At 39.6% G+C, this 27167-nt stretch overlaps 1 protein-coding gene across 20 annotated transcripts in view; it reads right to left on the reverse strand.

Annotated features, from left to right (window-relative positions):
• The window catches only part of MECOM (MDS1 and EVI1 complex locus), a 627827-nt gene that overhangs the window by 344184 nt on the left and 256476 nt on the right, over positions 1-27167 (reverse strand). Inside the window, exon 1 of one of the 20 annotated variants that reach the window (XM_086318487.1) lies at positions 20194-20342. The exons of the other annotated variants lie outside the window; for them this stretch is intronic. The gene's annotated coding sequence lies outside the window, so the exon portion shown is untranslated. Of the gene's footprint in view, positions 1-20193; positions 20343-27167 lie in introns of those variants that run through there. 20 annotated transcript variants of the gene reach the window in all.

Here is a 27167-nt window from a genome sequence, read left to right on the forward strand (position 1 = left end):
AGGATTAATACTCCACATTCTATTTCAAATACAAAGAACAAGGTAAGTATTTTCCCTGCTGCTTCCCTGCCCTGTAATTTGACATCCATTTTAATGATGCTTGCTTTATTACTTGTCAGAAAAGTGAAATGGCCTGTCAATTTTATGGAGTTTCTCCTACCTTTTGGATGGTTCTATTACATTTTGAAATAAGTGTATAGCTTGCCCATCCCCTTTTTTTTTAAATCCTAAATGGTCCATGTGTGGATTTGGTATTTGGCTGCTAGTGGAATGAAGTCATAATTTCAGAAGTCCGGGAGAATAGATCAAAATCACCCCAACACTTTCATGGATGGATATATGCTGCTAAATGGATGTTTACCTAGAAAAGTCATCATCTGGCACACAGCATAGCGAATGTTCCTAAGCAGCCAACTCATGTATACTAAACAAATTTGGCTTGGCTGCCGCGAGAGCTGCCCTGTGGAAATTCTCAACATACATTTGTTTGATTGAGCCGTCATTCCCAGTTGATCTGCTGATGATCTGTGTCACTTTGTTTAAATGTCCTGGTGTGGTTTTTTCTATATATACAGTGAAAAGCCAGTATGTTCCTGTGATGGATTAAATAGAGGTGAAATTTGAGAGTGACTCCTGTTTTTGATTCCTGTGTTCTCAGACAGGTGGGTCTGGAATGATCAAGAATGTCACATTCAAACACAAGGGAAAATATGGAGCCTTTTTGATTTAAAACACATTACTGTAAAGATATATTTGCTACCGTGTTTTCCCTGTGCAAGAAGCTATTTAGGATTCCCCACCTAAACAAACACCATATGGGCTAATGCTCAGCATCCCTTTCAGATGTTCAAAGACAAAGGATACAGAACTCATTGCTGGTAAATGTGGTCTGAGAGAAGTGAGGAAGGCCAATTTCTGAGGCATGGATTTAAAAAATCAAATGCAAGGTCGGGTTAGAACTGAAGCTCACGATCTCAAATATCCGAGTAATGGTTCAGATGGAAATCCAACACCACAGTGCCATGCCACGTCTGAGGCTCTAATCAAGTGACTGCCTGTTTGCTCCGTGGCTAAAGCACTTCCTCCAGCTAATCTTCCTAGATAGGCTCTCGCCTTTAATGACCTATGGGGTCTGCTGTTAAGTGCGGGGATCTGGGCACCATCAGCATGGATGTCTCCACTCTGCCAAACCCCAGACAACACGTGATGCTCACACTCCCTTCCCTCCGTTCCTATGGATGTGGTAGAAGACCATGCCTGTCTTAAGCTATGTTCCCCAGCCCAAAAATATATTCCTGACCAACTTGCTCTCATACCTGAAGCCAACCCTCCCCCAATTAATCATCATTCCTTTGGGTTAAGGCAAAATCAGCTCCAAGAGTCCTCCTGATTATTGATAGTTTGTTCCTTTCAAAAGGCATTTAAAAATCTCCTACAGGCCATCCAGACACTGGGTTTGCATTCGAGAAGCCCCAAATGGCTAACCTTATTCCTGGCTTCAAGGAGCCACAGTCCAGGAGAGAAAGAAACTGTGTGAATAAAATGTAGTACCCACAATCCACAAACTACGTACAAAGTGCAGAAGAGAAAGGAATCCATTCTGGGAAAAGTTAGGAAGGGCTGCCCAGGGATGGTGACACCTAAGGAGGGTGTGAAGGAGTAAAGATAGTTTCAAAGGCGTTTCCCAGAGAAAAGACAAGAGAAGAAAAACCCTTCCAAAAAAAAGGAGCATATCTTTAAAGTGTGCCCAGTTTAGTATGAGCATGAGACTAAGGGTTTCTCAATATCACCTGATTTATAGGGAGAAAGAAGGTAGGTGAAAAAAAGAAATAATGAACCAAAGAGCCAAAGAGTCGAAGTCCTCTATGCCATGTCCTAGAGGCTGACGTTTCTCCTATATGAATATGGTGCTAGTGGAGAGTCTCAGGGAGGAGAATGGAAAAATCAGAGCTATGTTTGAGGGTGATCACTCTGACTCAAAAAACAGGAGATATTTAAGGGGGGTGACATAGAAGGCAGATGAATCAGTCAGGAGCTATTTCAAAAATCCATGAGAAAGACCATAAAGGGTTTAAAAAAAAAAATGACAGTGAAAGTAGGGGATGGAAAATAAGAGAGAGAGAGACCTGGAAATTAAAATTGAGAGAATTTGGTATGGGGCATAAAATAATCCTGATAAACCAATATACTACATCATGAGTCAGTTTATCCGTGATCAGTAGAATCTGCCATGCTGAGGAATAGCACACATTCTGGGGATGGGAACACAGAGTCTGGGCTGCCAAACATTGGACTAGGAGCCCTGGGCAGTCAGGAGGCAACAAGAGAACTCTGAGCACCTAGAGAGTCCAGGCAGTATAGAACCAGGGGCTTTTCCCTTGATGGAAGATTTCATGAAGAGCCTACCATCAACATAAGGACAGGAGAACAACAACAAAAAAAAAAAAACTGTCATTCTTGCAAGTACAAATAGAGAAAATACCAAGTAAGGCATTCTAAGATATCTTCACTAGGTCCAACAGACTCGTAAGGAATGTGGGTACTATACCAAGCCTCATTTCTTCAAATTAGTAGCTATGCTTTTAAACATTGATCACCCTTAAGTTCCTGCACCGTAAGTTGTTCAATATATCCTGGTAATCTTAACTCAGATACTTGGCTTCATAAGGTGTTACACAGTCCCTTTGAACAATGGTTCAATGTTGCTGGAGATGGAATTCCACAGGAAAGGCTCCAAACAACTCCTTATCTCAGTGGTTTTGACAAATTTATCAGACAAAATTTAGCCTAGATGTAATTTTGCATCTCCACATTTGAGACATTTAAGAAAAAAAAGTTAATTTCAATAAATCTAATTTACTAAGATAATTTTTTAAGCCCAGTAAGTGAATATACAGGAAATTTTGCAAGTCTACATTCTCTACCCAGTACCCTTTTCTGCTTGCCCTCTACCCAGGACACCAAAACTCCAAGCATATGGTGTGGGAAGGAGGGGTGGGAGCAGGCAGGGGGTGCATGCCCAGCTGAGCCCAGGTGCTTCCTTTCCCAAAAGTGGCCAATCTGCTTGATATTATTTACTTGTGTATTTTCCCAGTGAAAGAAAAAAGAAAAGGGAAAACAGGGAGAGGGTGGAAGTTGAGTTTTATTTATTATTGTTTGACATTATTTATGATTATTTTAATTTAGGTTCAACATCCCAAGAGTCTCATTGCAATGGGTGCAACAGATACCAATAAAATAGCATCATATGCACATACTATATCTACTTCCTTTTTCACTAGTCATATTTTCTCATAGGCACACAAAGGAAATCCTGTCAAATTGCAATATACTTCTAGGCATTCTGCTTTGGATTTTCATTTTAATAAGTATAAAAGAAGGAAGAAGGAGCTAGAAGACATCTATTTGTTTTACAGACTTATTTGCACCATCCAAAAGAGAATAGCAGCAAACATCTCTTTTAGGGAAGGCATGTGTTTATGATTTGATGGTCATCAAAAGTGAACACAAAGTAAAATAAAAACAAGATAGCAGGGGTTCTATATTAATTTACATCAAGCCTGAGTGATTAAGACACAGATTTTTTTAAAACAGGAATCTCTCTCTTTTTTATTTTTATTTTTGAGAGTTAACTTCCTCAAACAGAAGGCAAATTTTGAGTACATTTTCTTAACTGATAAACATAAAATTGGGACTTATGGTTATACTGTATATAATTGGTAATAATGTGTACATACACCTCGATTTGACTCCCTAGTTTCCTGAGAAAAGTCAAAATGGAAAATGGGTAAAAATTTACATTCTTGGCTGCCAAAGTACTTTGCTTAGGGTCTAAGGGACGAAATCGTCACTATTGATCACCCGAATCTTAGACAGGACTCTCTAGCAGACTGGCTCTGAGATCATATTGTAATAAATGCCTTTCTATAGAACTATACAGAACTCTTCTAATACTGGAGTCTTGAAACATTTTTTGAAAATAATCAAAAACTACATTTCTTCCTAGGTTAGAAAGAGTTTGAAAAAACAAAGGGATACAAGGAATATGTAGTGAGGGTTTTATTGGTTATCTCCCCTCAAAACACACATTCTCTCTCTCTCTCTCTCTCTCTCTCTCACACACACACACACCATAACACTATCTTTCCTTCTTTGAGGTGACAGAACCCAAACCTTCCCACATTTTAAATGCACACAGAAGGAAGGTCAAACAGCAAACACTCGGGAGAGCTTTTTCAAAATTGTTAAAGCCTGCAAACAAACACAAATTCAAAATAAATTAGAAATAAACTCCAACAAACCCAGTCAAACACAAATTAAGCTGAGGAAATCCAAAGCAAACAATCTACAAATCTTCCAAAGCGCAGTACAGTTACTTCCTGTTCCTAGACGGCTGCTTGTGGGGACTGCAGGAAGAGGGAGCCCCACCCCCTCACCCTTCAAGCACAGGCTGACGGCAGGGCTGGTTCCCTTACAGCCTCCACCTCCCCTCCCACTGCCTGCCTTCCTGGAGCACTGCCCCAGACCCGGAGCTCCATGCAGAGCTGGGGCTCTGGCCACCCCGCCAGCCTGGTATTTGGCTCCTCAGTCACCCAGCGCACAAGTATGATGGATGATGATGGATCACAGCCCCTCCAAAACCGTGTGAATTTCCCAAGGCCGCTGATTATTCTAATCAAGCCCCCAAAAGAAGCACAGAGCTTTACAAAAGCCTCCAAGGAAACCTCCCATTTCGCTTGTCTGTCTGACACAGACACCACTACATAAAGAACCTGGCCCTGATATGGCCTCCTGTCTCAGACACACAGATCTGGGCCTTCACACTCATTGTTCAGTGATATGATTTAGCCTTGAATGAATTTTTAATGAACACCCAGAGTTATATAGCACAGTGGAACGGCCACTCCAGCTTCTCCCAGGGGGAGATAACAGTTTACCAATGCTTTCAGGTCACAGCTTTTATAAAGCTCCCTTGCTCTGCTAGACAATATGGTCAGGAGGCTTTCTTCTTTATTGTCTGGCCTCCTCTCTATCTCTCTCATCTCTATCTCTATGTCTGTCTCTGTCTCTGCATCTCTTTAGATAGTTCTTAAATCACAAAGGTCTCTAAGAGATATCATTCTACAAGGTAAAGGTACAATTATAGAATCTGTTCATAACAGATTAATAAAATCATGACTAGACCTTGACATGCATAACTAACTTGTATATGTTGAATAATGAAGGCTATAAAAAAGAAAAGTACAGTAATACTAAATTTAATTATGTTGGGGATTTTTGACTTGGGTCATTTTTTGCTCTGTAAGGTTACAGTTTGTGCACTAGGAATAAACTCTGGGTCTTGTAGAACAAGCGTCCATTGACTGTTGTTGGCCTCTTGGAATATTCCAGAACAATATAAACAGAATGAATAGTATCATGCATGCATGTTCAGTTGCTCAGTCATGTTTGACTCTTTGCAACCCCATGGACTGTAGCCTGCTAGGCTCCTCTGTCTATAGAATTTTCCAGGCAAGAATATTGGAGTAGGTTGCTATTTCCCACCCAAGGGTATCTTCCCAACCTAGGGATTGCACTCACATCTGCATCTCCTGTATTGGCAGGCAGATTCTTTTCCACTGTGCCACTTGGGAAGCGGAATAGTACCATATGTCTATAAAACTCCACAAAGTAGCCATAATTAGAAATATATGGTATGAAAGTGAAAAAGTGAAAGTTGATCAGTTGTGTCCAACTCTTTGCAACCCCAGGGAATAGTCCATGGAATTCTCCAGGCCCGAATAATGGAGTGGGTAGCCATTCTCTTCTGCAGGGGATCTTCCCAACCCAGGGAAGAACCAAGGCCTCCCACACTGCAGGCTGATTCTTTACCACCTAAGCCACTGAATATAACCTTTAGGTCCTTTTTAATGCTTATCATGATCCAGTCTTCAGTGCTTGGGTATCTAACTCTCTTACAGTATATTTAGGGAATATACTAAATATACTAAATATATTTATTTAGTATATACTAAATATACTACCTCTTGAATTCTTAAAAATCTCTGAAAATCTGCATAAATACATGAGAAAAAGGTTAGTCTTAGTGGTGGCTCTAAAATTTCTACATCGGAGAAACTTATGGAAATGACTCTGATTAGACAAGGATAGGGAGAATGGGTTAGAATTGTGTTTACAGAGTACTTTGCATAAGAATAAGAAAAATTCAATTGACTTTATCAAATAATTGGGAGAGGTATGTGGAAATGGTGAAGATTATGGGTTGGGTTAGCTTGGGAAGGCTTCCTGAGTCATGGTTTGGCACCACGACCCATATTTTTACACTAAAATCATGTTGGCTCACTTCATACATACATTAGGTGTTGGGTTGGTTTTTTTTTTTTTTTTTCTGATTACCTGTGCATCTTTAAATACTAAAATATTTTTAAATAAAAAACAACTCTTAGGATATATAACCATAATCTTTGCTTCTTAAACAAGAAGAGTGAATAAATAAGAACAATAAATGAGGCTTCTAGAAACCCAGGTCCTTTTTCTGGCACTGTCACTAATTAACTGGAAAATTCTCAGCAATCTTTTCATACCTCTGGGAATCTATTTCTTCCTCTGTAAAATTTCTGAATGCAGAGAACCCCCTAGGTCCCTTCCAGATCATATTCTATGAATCCATCATTCTCTCTGTGATTGTGGAAGTAAATTCCTAGAAAGAGCCACATCTATATAGCTCGCTTTGTGCCATCATCATCATAGTACCATGTGCATGTAAATTCAAGAAATACCGCTGAAGACTGATGAAGATATTATGAAGTTGGCTTCATAATATCTTATGATATTACGAAGTTGGAGAAGGTCAATGAGAACATGAAAAGTAATAAAGTTTTCATTTTGACTGAATAGTACATGCCAGACTGCCATGATGTTACCCATTTTACACCATTATCTCATTTAATCTCTGCAAAAAAAAAAAAAAAACTATAAACAGGTATATATAGGTAATAAACCCATTGGACCGATTAAAAAATAAGACTCACAGAAAGCGCGGTGGCTGCGACAGCACGCAAGCAAGGCGGAGAGGAGCTACCCCGGGCGGGAGGTCAGGGGCGGCAGCCAAGAGGAGCTACCCCCACGCCCAAGGTCGGGGGAGGCGGGGGACGGGTGACTGAGAGGAGCTAATCCGCGTCAGAGGTAAGGAGCAGCGGCTGCGCTTTGCTGGTGCAGACGTGAAGAGAAACCCCACGTCCAAGTTAAGTGAAACCACGTAAGACGGTAGGCACAGAGAGAGGGGATAGGAGGGCAGACAGACTGAAACTACAATCACAGACAACTAGCCAATCCGATCACACAGACCACAGCCTTGTCTAACTCAATTAAACTAAGCCATGCCCTATGGGGCCACCCAAGACAGACAGGTCATCACAGAATGTGGTCCACTGGAGAAGGGAAAGGCAAGCAACTTCACTATTCTTGCCTTGAGAACCCCATGAAAAGCACGAAAAGGCAAAAAGATAGGACACTGAAAAATGAACTCCCCAGGTCAGTAGGTGCCCAATATGCTACTGGAGAAGAGTGGAGAAATAACTTCAGAAAGAATGAAGGGATGGAGCCAAAGCAAAAACAACGCCCAGTTGTGAATGGGACTGGGGATAGAAGCAAGTTTCGATGCTGTAAAGAGCAATATTGCATAAGAACCTGGAATGTTAGGTCCATGAATCGAGGCAAATTGGAAGTGGTCAAACAGGAGATGGCAAGAGTGAACATCGACATTCTAGGAATCAGTGAACTAAGATGGACTGGAATGGGTGAATTTAACTCAGATGACCATTATGTCTACTACTGTGGGCAGGAATCCCTTAGAAGAAATGGAGTAGCCATCATAGGCAACCAAAGAGTCTGAAATGCAGTACTTGGATGCTATCTCAAAAACGACAGAATGATCTCTGTTCGTTTCCACGGCAAACCATTCAATATCACGTTAATCCAAGTCTATGCCCTGACCAGTAATGCTGAAGAAGCTGAACAGTTCTATGAAGACCTACAAGACCTTCTAGAACTAACACACCCAAAAGATGTCCTTATCATTATAGGGGACTGGAATGCAAAAATAGGAAGTCCAGAAACACCTGGAGTAACAGACAAATTTGGCCTTGGAGTACAGAATGAAGAAGGTCAAAGGCTAACAGGGTTCTGCCAAGAGAATGCACTGGTCATAGCAAACACCCTCTTCCAACAACACAAGAGAAGACTCTGCACACGGACATCACCAGATGGTCAACACCGAAATCAGATTGATTATATTCTTTGCAGCCAAAGATGGAGAAGCTCTATACAGTTAGCAAAAACAAGACCAGGAGCTGACTGTGGCTTGGACCATGAACTCCTTATTGCCAAATTCAGACTGAAATTGAAGAAAGTAGAGAAAACCACTAGACCATTCAGGTATGACCTAAATCAAATCCCTTAGACTATACAGTTGACATGAGAAATAGATTTAAGGGACTAGAACTATGGATGGAGGTTCGTGACACTGTATAGGAGACAGGAATCAAGACCATCCCCAAGAAAAAGAAATACAAAAAAGTAAAATGGCTGTCTGGGGAGACCTTACAAATAGCTGTGAAAAGAAGAGACGCTAAAAGCAAAGGAGAAAAGGAAAGATATACCCATTTGAATGCAGAGTTCCAAAGAATAGCAAGAAGAGATAAGAAAGCCTTCCTCAGTGATCAATGCAAAGAAATAGGGGAAAACAATAGAATGGGAAAGACTAGAGATCTCTTCAAGAAAAGTAGAGATACCAAGGGAACATTTCATACAAAGATGGGCTCTATAAAGGACAAAGATGGTATGGACCTAACAGAAGCAGAAGATATTAAGAAGAGGTGGCAAGAATACACAGAAGAACTGTACAAAAAAGATCTTCATGACCCAGGTAATCACAATGGTGTGATCACTCACCTAGAGCCAGACATCCTGGAATGTGGAGTCAAGTAGGCCTTAGAAAGCATCACTATGAGCAAAGCTAGTGGAGGTGATGGAATTCCAGTTGAGCTATTTCAAATCCTGAAAGACGATGCTGTGAAAGTACTGCACTCAATATGCCAGCAAATTTGGAAAACTCAGCAGTGGCCACAGGACTGGAAAAGGTCAGTTTTCATTCCAATCCCAAAGAAAAGCAATGCCAAAGAATGCTTAAAGTACCACACAATTGCAATCATCTCACACACTGGTAAACTAATGCTTAAAATTCTCCAAGCCAGGCTTCAACAATATGTGAACCACGAACTTCCAGACATTCAAGCTGGTTTTAGAAAAGGCAGAGGAACCAGAGATCAAATTGCCAACATCCGCTTGATCATGGAAAAAGCAAGAGAATTCCAGAAAAACATCTGTTTCTGCTTTATTGACTATGCCAAAGCCTTTGACTGTGTGGATCACAATAAACTGTGGAAAATTCTGAAAGAGTTGGGAATACCAGACCACCTGATCTGCCTCTTGAGAAATCTGTATGCAGGTCAGGAAGCAACAGTTAGAACTGGACCTGGAACAACAGACTGGTTCCAAATATGAAAAGGAGTACATCAAGGCTGTATATTGTCACCCTGCTTATTTAACTTATATGCAGAGTACATCATAAGAAACGCTGGGCTGGATTAAGCACAAGCTGGAATCAAGCTTGCTAGGAGAAATATCAATAACCTCAGATATGCAGATGACACCACCCTTATGGCAGAAAGTGAAGAAGAACTAAAGAGTGTCTTGATGAAAGTGAAAGAGGAGAGTGAAAAAGTTGGCTTAAAGCTCAACATTCAGAAAACGAAGATCATGGCATCTGGTCCCATCACTTCATGGGAAATAGATGGGGAAACAGTGGAAACAGTGTCAGACTTTATTTTTCTGGGCTCCAAAATCACTGCAGATGGTGACTGCAGCCACAAAATTAAAAGATGCTTACTCCTTGGAAGGAAAGTTATGACCAACCTAGATAGCATAGTAAAAAGCAGAGACATTACTTTGCCAACAAAGGTCCGTCTAGTCAAGGCTATGGTTTTTCCAGTGGTCATGTATGGATGTGAGAGTTGGACTATAAAGAAAGCTGAGCTCTGAAGAATAGATGCTTTTGAACTGTGGTGTTGGAGAAGACTCTTGAGTGTCCCTTGGACTGCAAGGAGATCCAACCAGTCCATCCTAAAGGAGATCAGTCCTGGGTGTTCATTGGAAGGACTGATGTTGAAGCTGAAACTCCAATAATTTGGCCACCTCATGTAAAGAGCTAACTCATTTGAAAAGACCCTGATGCTGGGAAAGATTGAAGGCGGGAGGAGAAGGGGATGACAGAGGATGAGATCTTTGGATGGCATCAACGACACAATGGACATGGGTTTGGGTAGACTCCGGGAGTTGGTGATGGACAGGGAAGCCTGGCGTGCTGCGGTTCATGGAGTCGCAAAGAGTCGGACACGACTGAGCGACTGAAGACTCAGAGAGTTTATGTATCTAACCCTTAGGCTTCCAGTAACCCAGGCTTTTTGAACCCCAACGTAATCTTCCCGTATCATCCTATTTCCTTTTTATTCTAATAGTTCCATCACCACCCATAGTTTGCAATACCCAAATTATCTGAAGATAAAGTCAAGGTGCTCCTTTAAGTGCCTGACATGCTGAACAACAGAGAAAGACTCCCGGCAAGGGACCCCTCTAAGTGCCTGAAGGGGCAGAGCTATGGAGAGAGACTGACCAAAGAGGCCTTCTGATCGCCAGCTACGAGAAACTTGAAAAAAGACTCTGTTAGGGCCATAAATCCTGCGGCGGAAGCAGTCCATGTCCGTGCACACTTGGCGCCGCCAGGGTCCCCACAAGCCAAACAGCTGTGCCACCTTCACTCTCAACTCTCACTGGGGCAGAGCTGCCACAGGCAAGAGAAGTCTTGCAGCTAAATGTGCAGGGTCGCCTCAGTAGTGTCCGACTCTTTGCAACCCGGTAGACTGTGGCCTGCCAGGCTTCTCTGTCAGGGAGCGGGGTTCTCCAGGCAAGGACAGTGGAGCATATTGGCAAATACTGGTTGCCATACTTTTCTAGAGCACTGTATTTCCTGCTGCCCTAGCCTCCAACTCCCCTGAGTACCTGGTGCTGCCAGAACCCCCGCAACCCAAGCAGCTGCACCACCTCCACACCTGCACCACCTCCACCTGCCCCTTCCAGGGGCAAACCCAAGTCCTCCAGGGCAGCCTCAAGAGCAAACCCCAGTGGACAACCCACATGTAGAGGTGGGAAAAAAAAAACACAATTGAAACCCAGGGGCAGTTTCAAGAAGACCCAAAACCTTCCCACCAGCTGAACTAGCTGCAGACTAAATCCACAAGATCAACTAACAAGTCTCTGTATCTGTGGAATATATAAAAGGTCATTGAGAGCTCTCACAAAAGAAAATGTTCTGATGGCTGTGGACATTGGAGGCAAGAACACACAAGAGTAGGACCAGTTAGAATCTGAGCTGCCCCCACAGCAGGTCCAGAGATCAGCACAGTGTTAGAGGGCATCCTAGGGCGGTGAGGGAAATGAATCCCAGTGAGAGAAAGGACTCTGACAGCAGTGACTCAAGAAAAATATTTATTATTCTTATGTTATGACTTGTTTTGTAGATTCTTTTGGATTTTTTTTTCCTTTTATTTTCTCCCTCTGTTGTACTTGTTGATTTTATTGGCACAATGAAATCTAATTAAGTTTTTGAGCTTTTTTTTTTCTTTTTTCTCAGTCATATTTTTTATTATTATTATAAACCTCTGCCTCTACATTGGGCTTTTGCAGTTCTGTGGAGTTTTTGGGTTTTGTGTGTGTGTGTGTCTTTTTTTTTTTTTTAATCTTTTCTATAATTTTTATTTCTTTAAACCAATTACATTTTTTCTACATTTATTCCTTTGTTTGCCTTTCCTATTGTTCTTTCTCCTTGCAGTTAATCTTTAATGTATATAAATCTTCATCTATCTCTATTTAACTTTGCATATCTATTCTTTCTTTTCTTTCTTTCCTTTATTCTCAACATATTTGCTAGTTTTGTTTTCATTGCTTTTATCCTCACTTGGTACCTTGCTTTAGTTTTATTTTCCAGTTTGTGCTTTAGTTAGTTTTGTTCTTAACTGGTAAATATAATTTTTTATTTGCTTTGTTCGCCAGGTTAATCTACTGTACTTTATTTTTGCTGGACTGTTTTGACTTTTCTCATTGGTGTATCTGTATTTGTGTATATTGCATAATTTTAATTATTATTTGCCTGATTTTGTAACTGCCATTTTTCTGGGGTTCATCTTTGGTTTCTCATTTTTGAATATTTGTTTTAATCTCACTTAATGTCATAACAAACTACTTGTGGAATCATTGTTCCTGACCAGAGATCGAGCCCTGAGCCGTTGGAGTGGGAGCAATGACTCTAAGACCTTAGACTACCAGAGAACTAACCCTAGGGGGTATCAAATAGTGAGAACTAACAGAAAGGAAACCACCTGAATACAAGACCTGGCATCACCCAACCACCAGTAGCACCCTGTGCAGGAAGCCTCAACTAAACAACAAAATAAAAATACAAACCCAATTATCAGCAGACAGAATTATCACCTCACTCAGCCTTGCCCATCAGAGAAAAAACAAACAAACAAAAACTCAGCACAAATCTCACCCTATAGGAAGCTTACACAAACCACTGGACCAAACTTAGGAGGGCAGAAACCAAAAGGAAGAGAGAATTCAACCTTGAAACCTTGGAAAAGGAGACCTAAAACACAATAAGTTAAAAAAAAAATTAATGAAAAGGCAGAGAAACACGACACAAATGAAAGAACAAACTAGAAACACAGAAGTCCAAACAAATGAAGAGGAAATAGGCAAACTACCTGAAAAAGAGTTCAGAATAATGATAACAGAGATGATCAAAAATCTTGGAAACATAATGGAGAAAATGCAAGAACCAACTAACAAAGACCTAGAAGAATTAAAGAATAAACATACAGAGACAAAAAACACAATTACTGAAATTTAAAAAACTCTAGAAGGAATCAATATCAGAATATCTGAAGCAGAAGAATGAATGAGTGAGCTGGAAGATAAAATGGTGGAAATAACTTTTGAAGAGCAGAATAAAGTAAAAAGAATGAAAAGAACTGAGGACAGTCTCAGAGACCTCTGGGGCAATATCAAATGCACCAACATTCAAATTATAGGGGTCCCAGAAGAAGAAGAGAAAAAAGAAAGTGTATGAGAAAATTTTTGAAGAGATTATAGTTGAAAATTTCCCCAGCATAGAAAAGGAAATAGTCAATCAAGCCCAAGAGGCAAAAAGAGTCCCATACAGGATAAACCCAGGGAGAAACACATCAAGACATACACTAATCAAACTAACAAAGACTAAACACAAAGAAAGAATATTAAAAGCAGCAAGGGAGAAGCAACAAGTAACATACAAGGGAAACCCCATATGCTTAACAGCTGATCTTTCAGCAGAAACTCTGCAGCCCAGAAGGGAATGGCAGGGTATATTTAAAGTACTGAAAAGGAAAAATCTACAACCGAAATTACTGTACCCAGCAAGCATCTCATTCAAAATTGATGGAGAAATAAAAAGCTTTTCAGCCAAGCAAAAGTATAGAGAATTCAGTACCATCAAACCAGCTTTACAACAAATGTTAAAAGGACATAGACAAGAAATACAAGAGAAAAAAAAAAGATCTACAAAATCAACCCTAAACAATCAAGAAAATGGCAGTAGGAACACATGTATCAATAATTACTTTAAATGTAAATGGACTGAATGTTCCAACCAAAAGACACAGACTGGCTGAATGGATACAAAAATAAGACCTACATATATGCTGTCTACAAGAGACCCACTTCAGACCTAAAGACATATATAGACTGAAAGTGAGAGGATGAAAAAATATATTCCATGCAAATGGAAAGCAAAAGAAAGCTGGAGTAGCAATCCTCATATCAGACAAAATAGACCTTAAAGTAAAGATTACAAGAGATAAGGAAGGACACTACATAATGATAAAGGGATCGATCCAAAAGGAAGACATAACAATTGTAAATATCTATGATCCCAACATATGAGCACCTCAATACGTAAGACAAACACTAACAGACATAAAAGGAGAAATTGACAGTAACACAATAATAGTAGGAGACTTTAATATCCTACTCACACCAATGGCCAGATCATCAAAACAGAAAGTTAATAAGGAAACACAATCTTAAATGATACATTAGATGAGATGGATCTCTTTGATATCTTCCGGACATTCCATCCAAATGCAGAATACACCTTCTTCTCAAGTGCACATGGAACATTCTCCAGAATAGACCACCACATCTTGGGTCACAAATCAAACCTCAGTAAATTTAAGAAAACTGAAATCATATCAAGCATCTTCTCCAACTACAGCGCTATGAGACTAGATATCAATTACAAGAAAAAAAACTGTAAGAAACACAAACACATGGCGATTAAACAACTCATTTCTAAATAACTAACAGGTTACTGGAGAAATCAAAAGGGAAATCAAAAAAATTCTAGAAACAAATTACAATGAAAATGCAACTCACAACCTATGGGATACAGCAAAAGCAGTTATGAGAAGAAAGTTTATAGCAATACAATCCTACTTCAAGAAATAAGAAAAACATCAAATAGACAACCTAACTTTACACCAAACAACTGGAAAATAGAAGAAGAAAACCCCCCCAAAATTAGTAGAAGGAAAGAAATCATAAAGATCTGATCAGAAATAAATGAAAAAGAAATGACAGAAACAATAGTAAAGATTAATAAAACTAAAAGCAGTTTCTTTGAGAAGATAAACAAAATTGACAAACCTTTATCCAGACTCTTCAATAAAAAAAAGAGAGAAGGATCAAGTCAACAAAACTGGAAATGAAAAAGGAGAAGTCACAATAGGCAATGCAAAAATACAAAGGGTTATAAGAGACTATTATGAAAAACTATGTGGCAATAAAATGGATAACCTGGAAGAACTGGACAGATTCTTAGAAAAGTTCAATATTCCAAGACTGAACCAGAAAGAAATAGAAATTATGAACAACGCAATTACAAGCACTGAAATTGAAGCTGTGATCAAAAATCTCCACAAAAACAAAAGCCCAGGACCAGATGGCTTCACAGGAGAATTCTATCAAACATTTAGAGAAGAGCTAATGCCTATCCTTCTAAAACTCTTTCAAAAAATTGCAGTGGAAGGAACGCTTCCAAACTCATTCTACAAGGCCACCATCATCCCGATACCAAAACCAGACAAAGACAACACAAAAAAAGAAAACTATTGGCCAATATCACTGATGAACATAGATGCAAAAATTCTCAACAAAATGTTAGCAAACAGAATTCAGCAACACATCAAAAAGCTCATACACTATGATCAAGTTGGGTTTATTCCAAGAATGCAAGGATTCTTCAATATATCAAATCAATCAATGTGATACACCATATTAACAAATTGAAAGATAAAAACCATTTGACAATCTCAATAGATGCAGAAAAAGCCTTTGACAAAATTCATCCCCATTTATGATTAAAATTGTCATAAAAGGAACCTACCTCAACATAGTAAAGGCCATATATGATAAGCCGACAGTAAACATTATTCTCAATGGTGAAAAACTGAAAACATTCCTCCTAAGATCAGGAATAAGACAAGGGTGTCCACTATTATTCAACTTAGTTCTGGAAGTCCTAGCTACAGCAATCAGAGAAGAAAAAGAAATAAAAGGAATCCAGATCAGAAAAGAAGTAAAGCTCTCACTGTTTGCAGATGACATGATACTGTACATAGAAAACTCTAAAGATAGAATCAGAAAATTACAAGAGTTGATCAGTGAATTTAGCAAAGTCACAGGATACAAAATCAACACACAGAAATCACTTGCATTTCTATATACTAACAATGAAAAATCAGAAAGAGAAATTAAGGAATCAATCTCATTTACCATTGCAACAAAAAGAATTAAATATCTATGAATAAACTTACCTAAGGAGACAAAAGAACTGTACACAGAAAATTATAAGACACTAATGAAAGAAATCAAAGATGACATAAACAGGTGGAGAGATGTTTATGTTCCTGGGTAGGAAGAATTGATATTGTGAAAATGACTATACTACCAAATGCAATCTACAGATTCAGTGTGATCCCTATCAAATTACCAATGGCATTTTTCACAGAACTAGAACAAAAAACTTCACAATTCATATGGAAACACAAAAGACCCCAAATAGCCAAAGCAGTCTTGAGAAAGAAGAATGGAGCTGGAAGAATCCATCTTCATGCCTTCAGATTATACTACAAAGCTACAGTCATCAAGACAGTATGGTACTGGCACAAAAACCGAAATATAGACCAATGGAACAAGATAAAAGCCCATAAATAAACCCACCTATGGGTACCTTATTTTTGACAAAGAAGGCAAGCATATACAATGGGGCAAAGACAGCCCCTTCAATAAATGGTACTGGGAAAACTGGACAGCTGCATGTAAAAGAATTAAATCAAAACACTTCCTAACACCATACACAAAGATAAACTCAAAATGGATTAAAGACCTAAATGTAAGACCAGAAACAATAAAACTCTTAAGAGGAAAACATAGGCAGAACACTTGATGACATAAATCAAAGCAAGATCCTCTATGACCCACCTCCTAGAGTAACAGAAATAAAAGCAAAAGTAAACAAGTGGGACCTGATTCAATTTAAAAGCTTTTGCACAGCAAAGGAAACTATAAGCAAGGTGAAAAACCAGCCCTCAGAATTAAAGAAAATAATAGCAAATGAAACAACTGACAAAGGATTGATTTCCAAAATATACAAGCAGCTCATATAACTCAATACCAGAAAAATAAACAACCTAATCAAAAAGTGGTAAAAAGACCTAAATAGACATTTCTCCAAAGAAGACATACAGATGGCTAACAAACACATGAAAAGATGCTCAACATCGCTCATTATCAGAGAAATGCAAATCAAAACTACAATTAGATATCACCTCACACCAGTCAGAATGGCCATCATCAAAAAGTCCACAGACAATAAATGCTGGAGAGGCTGTGGAGAAAAAGGAATGCTCTTGCACTGTTGGTAGGAATATAAATTGATACAGCCACTATGGAAGATGGTATGGAGATTCCTTAAAAAACTAGGAATAAAACCACGATATGACCCAGCAATCCCACTCCTAGGCATATACCCTGAGGAAACCAAAATTGAAAAAGACACATGTATCCCATTGTTCTTTGCAGCACTATTTACAATAGCTAGAACATGGAAGCAACCTAGATGTCCATCAACAGATAAATGGATAAAGAAGTTGTGATACATATACACAGTGGAATATTACTCAGCCATAAAAGGAACACATTTGAGTCAGTTCTGATGAACCTATTATATAAAGTGAAATGAGTCAGAAAGAGAAAGATAAATATCGTATTCTAACACATATATATGGAATCTAGAAAAATAGTTCTGAAGAATTTATTTACAGGGCAGCAATGGAGAAACAGACATAGAGAATAGACTTATGGACATGGGGAGAGGGGAGGAACAGGTGAGATCTATGGAGAGAGTAACATGGAAACTTACATTACCATATGTAAAATAGATAGCCAACTGGAATTTGCTGTATGGCTCAGGAAACTCAAACAGGGGCTCTGTATCAACCTAGAGGGGTGGGATGGGGAGGGAGATGGGAGGGGGTTCAAAAGGGAGGGGATATATGTATACTTATGGCTGATTCATGTTGAGGTTTGACAGAAAATGACAAAATTCTATAAAGCAATTATCCGTCAATAAAAAAATAAAAAGAAAAAAATGAAAAACTGAAAAAAAAAAGATAAAGTGATTAAAATACAACAATAACTCCCATGTTCCTCTCTTTTCCAGCAAGGGACTGCTATGGCTTTGTTTAACTCCCCTCTGGACACACGGCCCAGTTGCTTAAGAACCGACTCCAGCTACTTCTCTAGATCAGGGTTTGTCCATGTGTCTATATGAAGATTGAAAAGTAACTTGTTCAAACACCACAAGTTATTTAGAACATACACTAGTCATCATTGATTATCTTACCAATTCACAAAGACCATTTTTAAAATCTATGATTACTATGACACTTATTTTTATTATTCTGATCACTTCTAAATGCAACATGTAAGAAAATATAAATTCAAATATAAGCTATAACAAAACATATTCTTGACATATTGGCAATCCTGTCAAGAACAGCAAGCTACTTATGTCAATTACCTCAAAATAATTGCAAAAGACCTCATCATAGGTAACGAAAGTGATGACTTTGAAGGATATTTCTACTTATGATTCCAGTTCAAAATTATGTATTGCCCAATGGCTCAGCACACAAAGAATGCAGGAGACACTGGAGATGAGGGTTTAATCCCTGGGTTGGGAAGATACCCTAGAGAAGGAAATGGCAACCCACTCCAGTATTCTTGCCTGGAGAATCCCAAGGACAGAGGAGCCTGGCAGCCTACAGCCCAAAGGGTCAGAAAGAACTGGACACGACTGAGCAACTAAACATATATATATATATACACACACAAATATTTACATACCACTATAATTTCTCAGATGTGATGAAAAAGACATTTGGACATTAGGTGAGGTTTTATGTTGTTCTGAGTAATTGAATCTCCAATCTCAGACTCTTCTTCATGGGAATCTATTCCTTGATAGTTAGCCAGACGGCTGTGATATTGACATGCAAAACCCAAGTTTGGATCTCTTCGTTTATTGGTCTCAGAAATTTACCGTGTTTGAGCAAAGTCCAAGATTTGGAGATCTGCACCAACAGAGTTGTTAAAATCAAAGAGCAGGATATAGTGTGATTTCCATTGCTTCAGTTAGAGTCTGTGAAATGCCAATTCTGCATATCTTCAAAGAGCAGAATCTGTCTCCAAAAACCGTACAAAATAGCCCACTACAAAGGAAACTCCTTCAAGATCTTTGCTATTGAACTAGGACCAGAAATCAGAGGAAAACCTCTGAGAACAGTATATAAATGACAGATATCAGAGGAGACCGCGCACGCCATGAAATGAGAGACATTCTGCTGACAGATGAGCACCTTTGAACTCTAACCCAATAAAAGAATTAGCACTCCCAACGTATAATCAGTACAGCAAGCAAAATATGTCAACACACGATAGGCAGGATAATCAATCGACTTAGAGCGTAGGAAACAGCCAGACTAAATAGCAGCCCGGTCCCAGTGAGCCAGACAGCCCTTTCCTGCTCCTTAAATTTCTCATACCACTGGGATGAGGAATTAATATGCAGTAAAGGAAAACCCCTAACAAGTAAAACAACAGAGCAAGGCTGCCGAGTCCTCACTAAGAAGAGACCCAGGATTCCCCAAACTATTTTTCTTTTTCTTAGACATGTTCTAAGGATCTTTTGCTTGTCAGGTAACAGACAATTTTAAATTAGAAACCACAGCCCTATTCTTTACTCTCTCTCCCTGTGAAGATTTCAGAAATAATAAATGTAGCAGTAGCTACAGACATAAACAGGGTGAGCTTTTAATCCTGGTTGACTGGATGCTAACATGGACTTCAGGCAAGTAATTTAACCAGGTTGGGCCTCAGGGCTGTAAAAACAGAAGAGTTAGACTTTTAAGGGGCTTCCCAGATGGTTCAGCAGGTAAAGAATCAGCCTGCAATGCAGGAGACACAGGTTTGATCTCTGGGTCAGGAAGTTCCCCCAGAGGAACACTTTTAAAGGGGATTTTGTAACAGTTAAAAGAAATAGATAGAATGGTTTCAGTGATACATAAAGTGGATAAAAGGTCATATTCAACAAAGGCAGGGCTGGCAATCCCAATCTCTTTGTAATTAACTCTTGATCCTTGCAAGAATCTAAGAAATGCAGTTATGGCCTCATATATATGTGTGTGTGTATATATATATATATATATATATATATATATATATATATATATATATATATATAATAAAAATCTCACAAGCCAAAATAGAACATTATAGTTACAGATGTGTATAAGAGGGGGCAGATAACCCAGGTCTGAATTCCCTTTCTACCATGTTAGTTGTATCGTCGTGGACCACCAAGTTTTCTGGCTCACAGTCCACTCATTTGTAAAATTGGAGAAATAGTATTGCACCAACCTGTAGGGCCAAGGCTGAGAAGAAGGACCCATGTTCCTTTCAGCTTTTTCTCGATAATTGCAAATTGTCTGTTGCTGGTTCTCCTTATCTCAGGTACCCACTTGACAAAACCAACAAGAAATCGCCTCAATTCTGGATATCTACGTTCCTTCAGGAATTCAGAAATGATTCTTTTGTTTTATTTTGCTGTGTTTTCCATTTTTCCAAAGAAGAATCACTTGTGCTCTCTGCTTAAAATCACACAGCAAGTCTGCAGGATTTTTAAAAACTCAGCCCCAAACTTTCTAGCTCCAAACCACAGGTGGGTATATTTTATAATGCCTTCCACTCATGCTGCTTTTAATTCAAGATCCCACCTGTTTTAAACTGAAAAGCTCTGTGTGATGCAATATTTTATTTTCACTTATCTCATTTTAAATATGTTTGCTTTCTAAACAGATGCATTGCAAGAATAGCGTTTCAACTACACATTTTTAACCCTCCTAACTGTACCTTCATGATGTTAGCAGCCCTTAAATGGGTAATTTTCTTCACTGACCATGGCAAATACCATTTGATTTAGCTAAGAATTTGTCTTTGGGTTCATGAGATAGAAGAACATCCATCCCATTGCAGCTGAGCTGATGATAATAATTTTAAAGCCACTTGGAGGAAAGTGACTTAAAGGCAAGCAGTAGAAATATTGTGAGGTTTTCTAAACAACTGCTTAACCTTTTCTTATGAAAAGAGAATTCTCTTTTCTGATATGTGTGGATATAGGTAAATTCAGACATTCTAGTTTTTATCATTCACTGATACTACCACCACAAAAATGAAATCTGAGACCTAATTTGCCTTAGAATTCAGAAACTGAAGAGCTTTCAGACAGCAACAATAAGTCATTTTCCACGTTTATTTTCCATGCACATAGGACACACCACTCTGCCATCAACATGTCAGACGAAATCCAAAATGGCTTAGCACAAAAATTACCCGAAGAATGGCCATCAGAAAAAGAGATGTGACAAAACAACTATGCTAAAATAGTACTTTAACTTGAATTATATTTGCATTAATTTGTTTCCTAATACTTTTGGAGAACTTTGTGCAGAAAAGACTGGGCTTTTGTCTGGTATTTTCTAAATATCAAACGTTTGTCGTCCATCAGCGACCCCTTCTTGGATGTGACAGTGCAATAGAATAAAGCCCAACTTTTGTTTTGGAATCTCATTGACATAGCCTTTGGCAGCTCACGAGACCTGTTCTCGTTTATTGTCTCCTTTGTTCGCCGATGCCTACTTATGAGGAAGGGCAATAAGGGAGGCCCATGACAATGTCTCAACTTTCCCTGCGAGAGAGAGAGCTGCCACAGTTTCTATAACACAGAGCATGAGCAATATTTGTTGTCAGAGAAGAGAAGTGTCAGACAAATAAGAAACATCATTTGACACTCTAGGAAGTTGAGTCGTGGGATTGTGCCTAGGACTGAACAAATATCTCATCATAGACTAGACTGAACCAGCGCTATGCTTTGCACACTCACAAAACACAGTCTCTGCTCTCCTTTGATTATATTTGGGTTATTTCAGGCTTCTTTAAATGTTTTCCATAAACTCACAGAATAGTAATCTCAGGACAGAAATAGACAGTGAAAACATTTTTATTATTTTACCTTCTGCAGAGTGGTCCCATTATTAGCAAAAACTAAAAGGACTTAACTGCCACAAACAAAAACATGACATGCTTAGTCTCCTTTAGTTTGAATCGATCATGGACATGAATTGCACGCATAGTTCCTGCCTGCTGTCCTCTCTTCATTTTAGCAATTTTGTCTGTGTCTATTTGAATATATGCACATACACATGTGTATGTCACCAAAGAAGTTCTACTTTCCATTGATAGTAAACTGGTAACTTTTCATTTCTATCCTTTAAAAAAATGTGGAAAGGTGCTTTATTTTTTCAGGATGAAACTATTAAACTACATATATAAATATCTGAAGACTTTAGTAAGAGAAACTGGGCCATTTCCATTTTCATTTTCCAGAAGACACTAATGCCAGAGGGAAAAAAAAGTGTTTGGCAAAGCTCTTTTCTTCCTAAGCATTAAGAAAAAGATGGTCATAAAACCAAAAGGAAAGATATTGCTCTCCAAAGAATCCAGATTCCCAAACTAACCACAAACAGGAATGTTTATAAAAATGACTTGCTTGCAATTCTCCTTGTTAGATAGTTCATACTCTAGAAAAGCTTTCTGTAAAGCACGTCACTCTGTTGCATATTCATTCAGTGTGCAAGTTAAAACCTAAGGACAGCACTGCCCTGTGAATTTCCCTCCTGACTCTATGAAGAAGCTACGTCTGGTTTCCTGACATCTCCACTGTGACAGAGTTCCACTGTTCCACGTTACATATTGTCACTGCAAATGGTATCTCTAACACAAGAACAATGCCTTCTGAGTGGGTATAGCCACTATGGAGAACAGTATGGAGATTCCTTAAAAAACTAAAACTAGAGCTGCCACATGACCCTGCAAGCCCACTCCTCAGCATATATTTGGGGAAAACATGGCCCGAGAGGATACATGCACCCCAATGCTCATTGCAGCACTGTTTACAATAGCCAAGACATGAAGCACTAAATGTCCATCATCAGAGGAATGGATAAAGAAGATGTGATATATATAGATAGATAGAGATACACAGTGGAATATTACACAGCCATTAAAAAGAATGAAATTATGTCACTTGCAGCAAGAAGGATGGACCCAGAGACTGTCATACTGAGTGAAGTAAATCAGACAAAGAAGCAGAAACATCGTATGATGTCTTTTATATGTTCATCTAAAAGGACATGGTACAAATGAACTTATTTACGAAACAGAAACAGATTCACAGACAGAGAATGAACTTACGGTTGCTGGTGGGAAGGAAGCGGGGAAGGGATAGTTAGAAAGTTTAGGGAGGTCATGTATACACTGCTATATTTAAAATGGATAACCATCAAGGACCTACTGTACAGCACAGGAAACTCTGCTCAATGTTGTGTGCAAGTCTGGATGGGAGGGGAGTTTGAGGGAGAATGGATACATGTATATGTATGGCTGAATCCCTCCACTGTTCCCCTGAAACTATCACAACATTGTTAATTGGCTCTACTCCAATACAAAATCAAAAGTTAAAAAAAAAAAAGAACAATACTTTCTGCTAAAGTACTAAAGTACCCAAAAGTGGCAAGGCCAGATGTGTCATCCATACCTTACATAAATATTTATCTTAAAGAATTTCTTTGGGTTATATCTGTTACTGCTGCTGCTGCTGGGGCTAAGTCACTTCAGTCGTGTCCGACTCTGTGCGACCCCAGAGACGGCAGCCCACCAGGCTCCCCCGTCCCTGGGATTCTCCAGGCAAGAACACTGGAGTGGGTTGCCATTTCCTTCTCCAATGCATGAAAGTGAAAAGTGAAAGTGAAGTCGCTCAGTCGTGTCGGACTCTTAGAGACCCCATGGACTGCAGCCCACCAGGCTCCTCTGTCCATGGGATTTTCCAGGCAAGAGTACTGGAGAGGGGCGCCATTGCCTTCTCCGATATTTGTTACAGTGCTCTTATAATTGGAAAACCCATGCCGTTTCCACAAAAAATAGATGATGTTCACCATGTTTCTTACTTCGTTTCTGTGACACTCTGTTGGCAATGCCATGTGCAGGACCATCGAAATAACACTGACAAATGCTCCTGACAGCTGGGGTCTATCAGCTCTCAAAGCAGGTTTCTTCCCCTACAGCTAACAAGAAAAAATAAGCATCTTCCAAAGAAAATGAAGGCAAATGCTAAATGTCTCATAGATTCCTAGGAAAAATCTCTTTTTAAATATTAATTATGATAATGTTTGACTTTAAAAGAAAGGCAAAAAGGAAAAGTTTGAGACAGGCGTAAAGAACATTAGGATTATTATGATCTCAAACAATGTGATGTAACCAAAATATATAAGAATGTCACTAACCTTCATTCGACTGCAAACTGAACATGGGCTTTTCAAAGGACTGGAACAACCTCTCAGTCTGGGTCAGAGATTCTTTACTTTAGAAAGTTTCCACTGTTCAGTTCAGTGGATGTTGAATTTCAGCTTCTGAAATACTGTCTACTACAGAGCACTTGGGTTTCCCAGATGGCTCAGTGGTAAAGAATCCACCCGCCAATGCAGGAGATGCAGGTTCATTCCCTAGGTCAGGAAGAACCCCCAGAGGAAGAAATGCCAACCACTCCAGTATTCCTGCCTGGAGAATTCCATGGACGAAAGGAGCCTAGTGAGCTATAGTCCTTTGGATGGCAAAGAGTCGGACACAACTAAGCATACACACACAGAGCCTTTATTTTTATGTTTTATTTGTGGTCAAGAAAACACCAGTGACTAAAACCTCCATGCTTATCCAAATTACTTTAGTAAAGAAATAAAACTAGGTTATCTTTAAAAGAACATAAAGCCACAAGGAAGTAATAGGAGCAAGCACAGCCATAGAAAAGTTAGTGACAACTCTGAGGAAAGCTGGCCCTGTGCTCAGCAGGGAATATGCGAAAGGTTGTGGGTTCTAGGATGCCAGACACCTCATGGGGCTGGGCACCTAACGGAGACTTGTGTTTGTTAAACCAGGCAGAGATACCACTGTTGCTGCTAAGTCGCTTCAGTCGTGTCCGACTCTGTGCGACCCCATAGACGGCAGCCCACCAGGTTCCCCCATCCCTGGGATTCTCCAGGCAAGAGTACTGGAGTGAGGTGCCATTTCCTTTTCCAAGGCAGGAAAGTGAAAAGTGAAAGTGAAGTCGTTCAGTCGTGTCCAACTCTTAGCGACCCCATGGACTGCAGCCTACCAGGCTCTTCCATCCATGGGATTTTCCAGGCAAGAGTACTGGAGTGGGGTGCCCTTGCCTTCTCCGAGATACTACTAGAGGCCATTAACTGTACTCGCTAGTCAGGTGAAAAGACACAATGGCAGAATAATTTGAGAAATCCTCTGGCAATTTATCAGCAAGAAAGAGAAAATAGGCTTTCTTAAACAGGTGTTTGGTGGTGGTTTAGTCGATAAGTAGTGTCCGACTCTTGTGATCCCATGGACCATAGCCTGCCAGGATCCTCTGTCCATGGGATTTTTCCAGGCAAGAATACTGGAGTGGTTTGCCTGTCAAAAGCTTTTCACTTGTGTGTGAACACTTCCCAGTTCTAATATTCGTTTTTAACCCTGGCACTTGTAAGGAGAAGGCAGGAGCTAACCATTTACAGGCTATTTTCTCAGCAAATATTTACAATATTATTAGGGTAGGGGAAAGGCAGAAGTGAATGGATGGTGCATTTTTTTAGGGTATTTTAAATGACAAATACCAGAGGGCAGATGTGAAGATTCTGGTTTAAAACTAAAGAACCACCAAGTGAATGTGAGTAATTCAAAATGTCAGCGTAGTATCCAAGAAGAGTTCGTTCAACCACAGAGAGCCCACCATGTACCTCACCCTTTAACTTCAGAAACAGAAACGTCCTCATAACCACACCTCTTTCCTCCTTAAGCCATGTAGGAATTGGTCCGATCTCTTTTAGTCAGCATCTATGCTTAGGGAAACAAACCAAGCACTGGAAGTGACCCATCACGTCACTTTAATCAAATTTAATCCTCCTCTCAATAACTGAAGTCTAAAATGACAGTGCCAAATCAAGCATCAAATTGAGACTTTTCATCTCCCAAATTCATGGTCCTCTCCATCAGTCAGCTAGCCTTGGGTGAGTTCAGCAGCTGTCACGGGCATAGTGAGAATGGTGTCCTGGAAAAGAGCTCTAGCCTGGGAAGCCTCTTGATGAAGGTGAAAGAGGAGAATGAAAAAGTTGGCTTAAAACTCAACATTCAGAAAACTAAGATCATGGCATCCGGTCCCATCTGACCCATTGGAAAAGACTATGATGCTGGGAAGGATTGAAGGCAGGAGGAGAAGGGGACGACAGAGGATGAGATGGTTGGATGGCATCACCGACTCAGTGGTCATGAGTCTGAGTAAGTTCCAGGAGTGTGTGATGGACAGGGAAGCCTGGCATGCTGCAGTCCATGGGGTTGCAAAGAGTCGGACATGTCTGAGCAACTGAACTGAACTGAACTGGGAAGCATAGGACTTGAGTTCTAGCTCCAAGCCCTGCAGCAAAGCAACATTGGCCATGTCTTTAACGTCCCACCATAAGTGAGCTGGATGATCCTCTTTTAGTTCTAAGAATCCACAAATCTGAAATTTGAATCATGAGGGAAATGTTGAAAATGAACAAAGAGAAGAGACTGTGGCAATGGCTTCCTCCTACCTGAGCAATTAGTGAAAGTGAAGTCGCTCAGTCGTATCCGACTCTTTGCGACCCGTGGACTCTAGCCCACCAAGCTCCTCTGTCCATGGGATTCTCCAGGCAAGAATACTGGAGTGGGTTGCCATTTCCTTCACCTGAGCAATTAAGCGACTAGCAAACACATTTCCTCATAGGGCACTGGTCTGCAGTACTGGGGCAAGGCAGTTTCCTCCAAGGAATCAGTTACACGTAGTGAAAAGAAAGAAGACAGCCCCACTCACGGGGCTCAATTATGAATCATTTCCAAGGAATAGGCTTGCCACATGATTCCATATTCAGTTCTAATTTCCTTCAAAAATGAAGAATTTGCAACTGTACAAACCAAGCTCATAATTCCCAAGAACATAACAGTTTAACTTAAGATGGTCACTAAAAAGTTACAGGAAGATGCTTTACCTGGAAAAGAACGTGTACTTTGAAATAGGTATGTATAGGAGAATTTTGAAAATATCTAGAATAAAGACTATTTCTTAAATGAACACAATTTTATGCTGGGTATGTTTTCGTCTCCCGTAAAGGATCTTGACATGCCACAGAAATATATAGTAGGTAAATTTGCATTGATGCAATGTACAATGTTTTTCTTGTAACTTACATCTCTTATGAAGTCACTGTGGTCATGAC

The sequence above is a fragment of the Bos grunniens genome, chromosome 1, assembly GCF_055505025.1.
Source record: "Bos grunniens cultivar Pamir isolate PY7600 chromosome 1, Bosgru_T2T1.0, whole genome shotgun sequence".
Classification (NCBI taxonomy): Eukaryota; Metazoa; Chordata; class Mammalia; order Artiodactyla; family Bovidae; genus Bos; species Bos grunniens.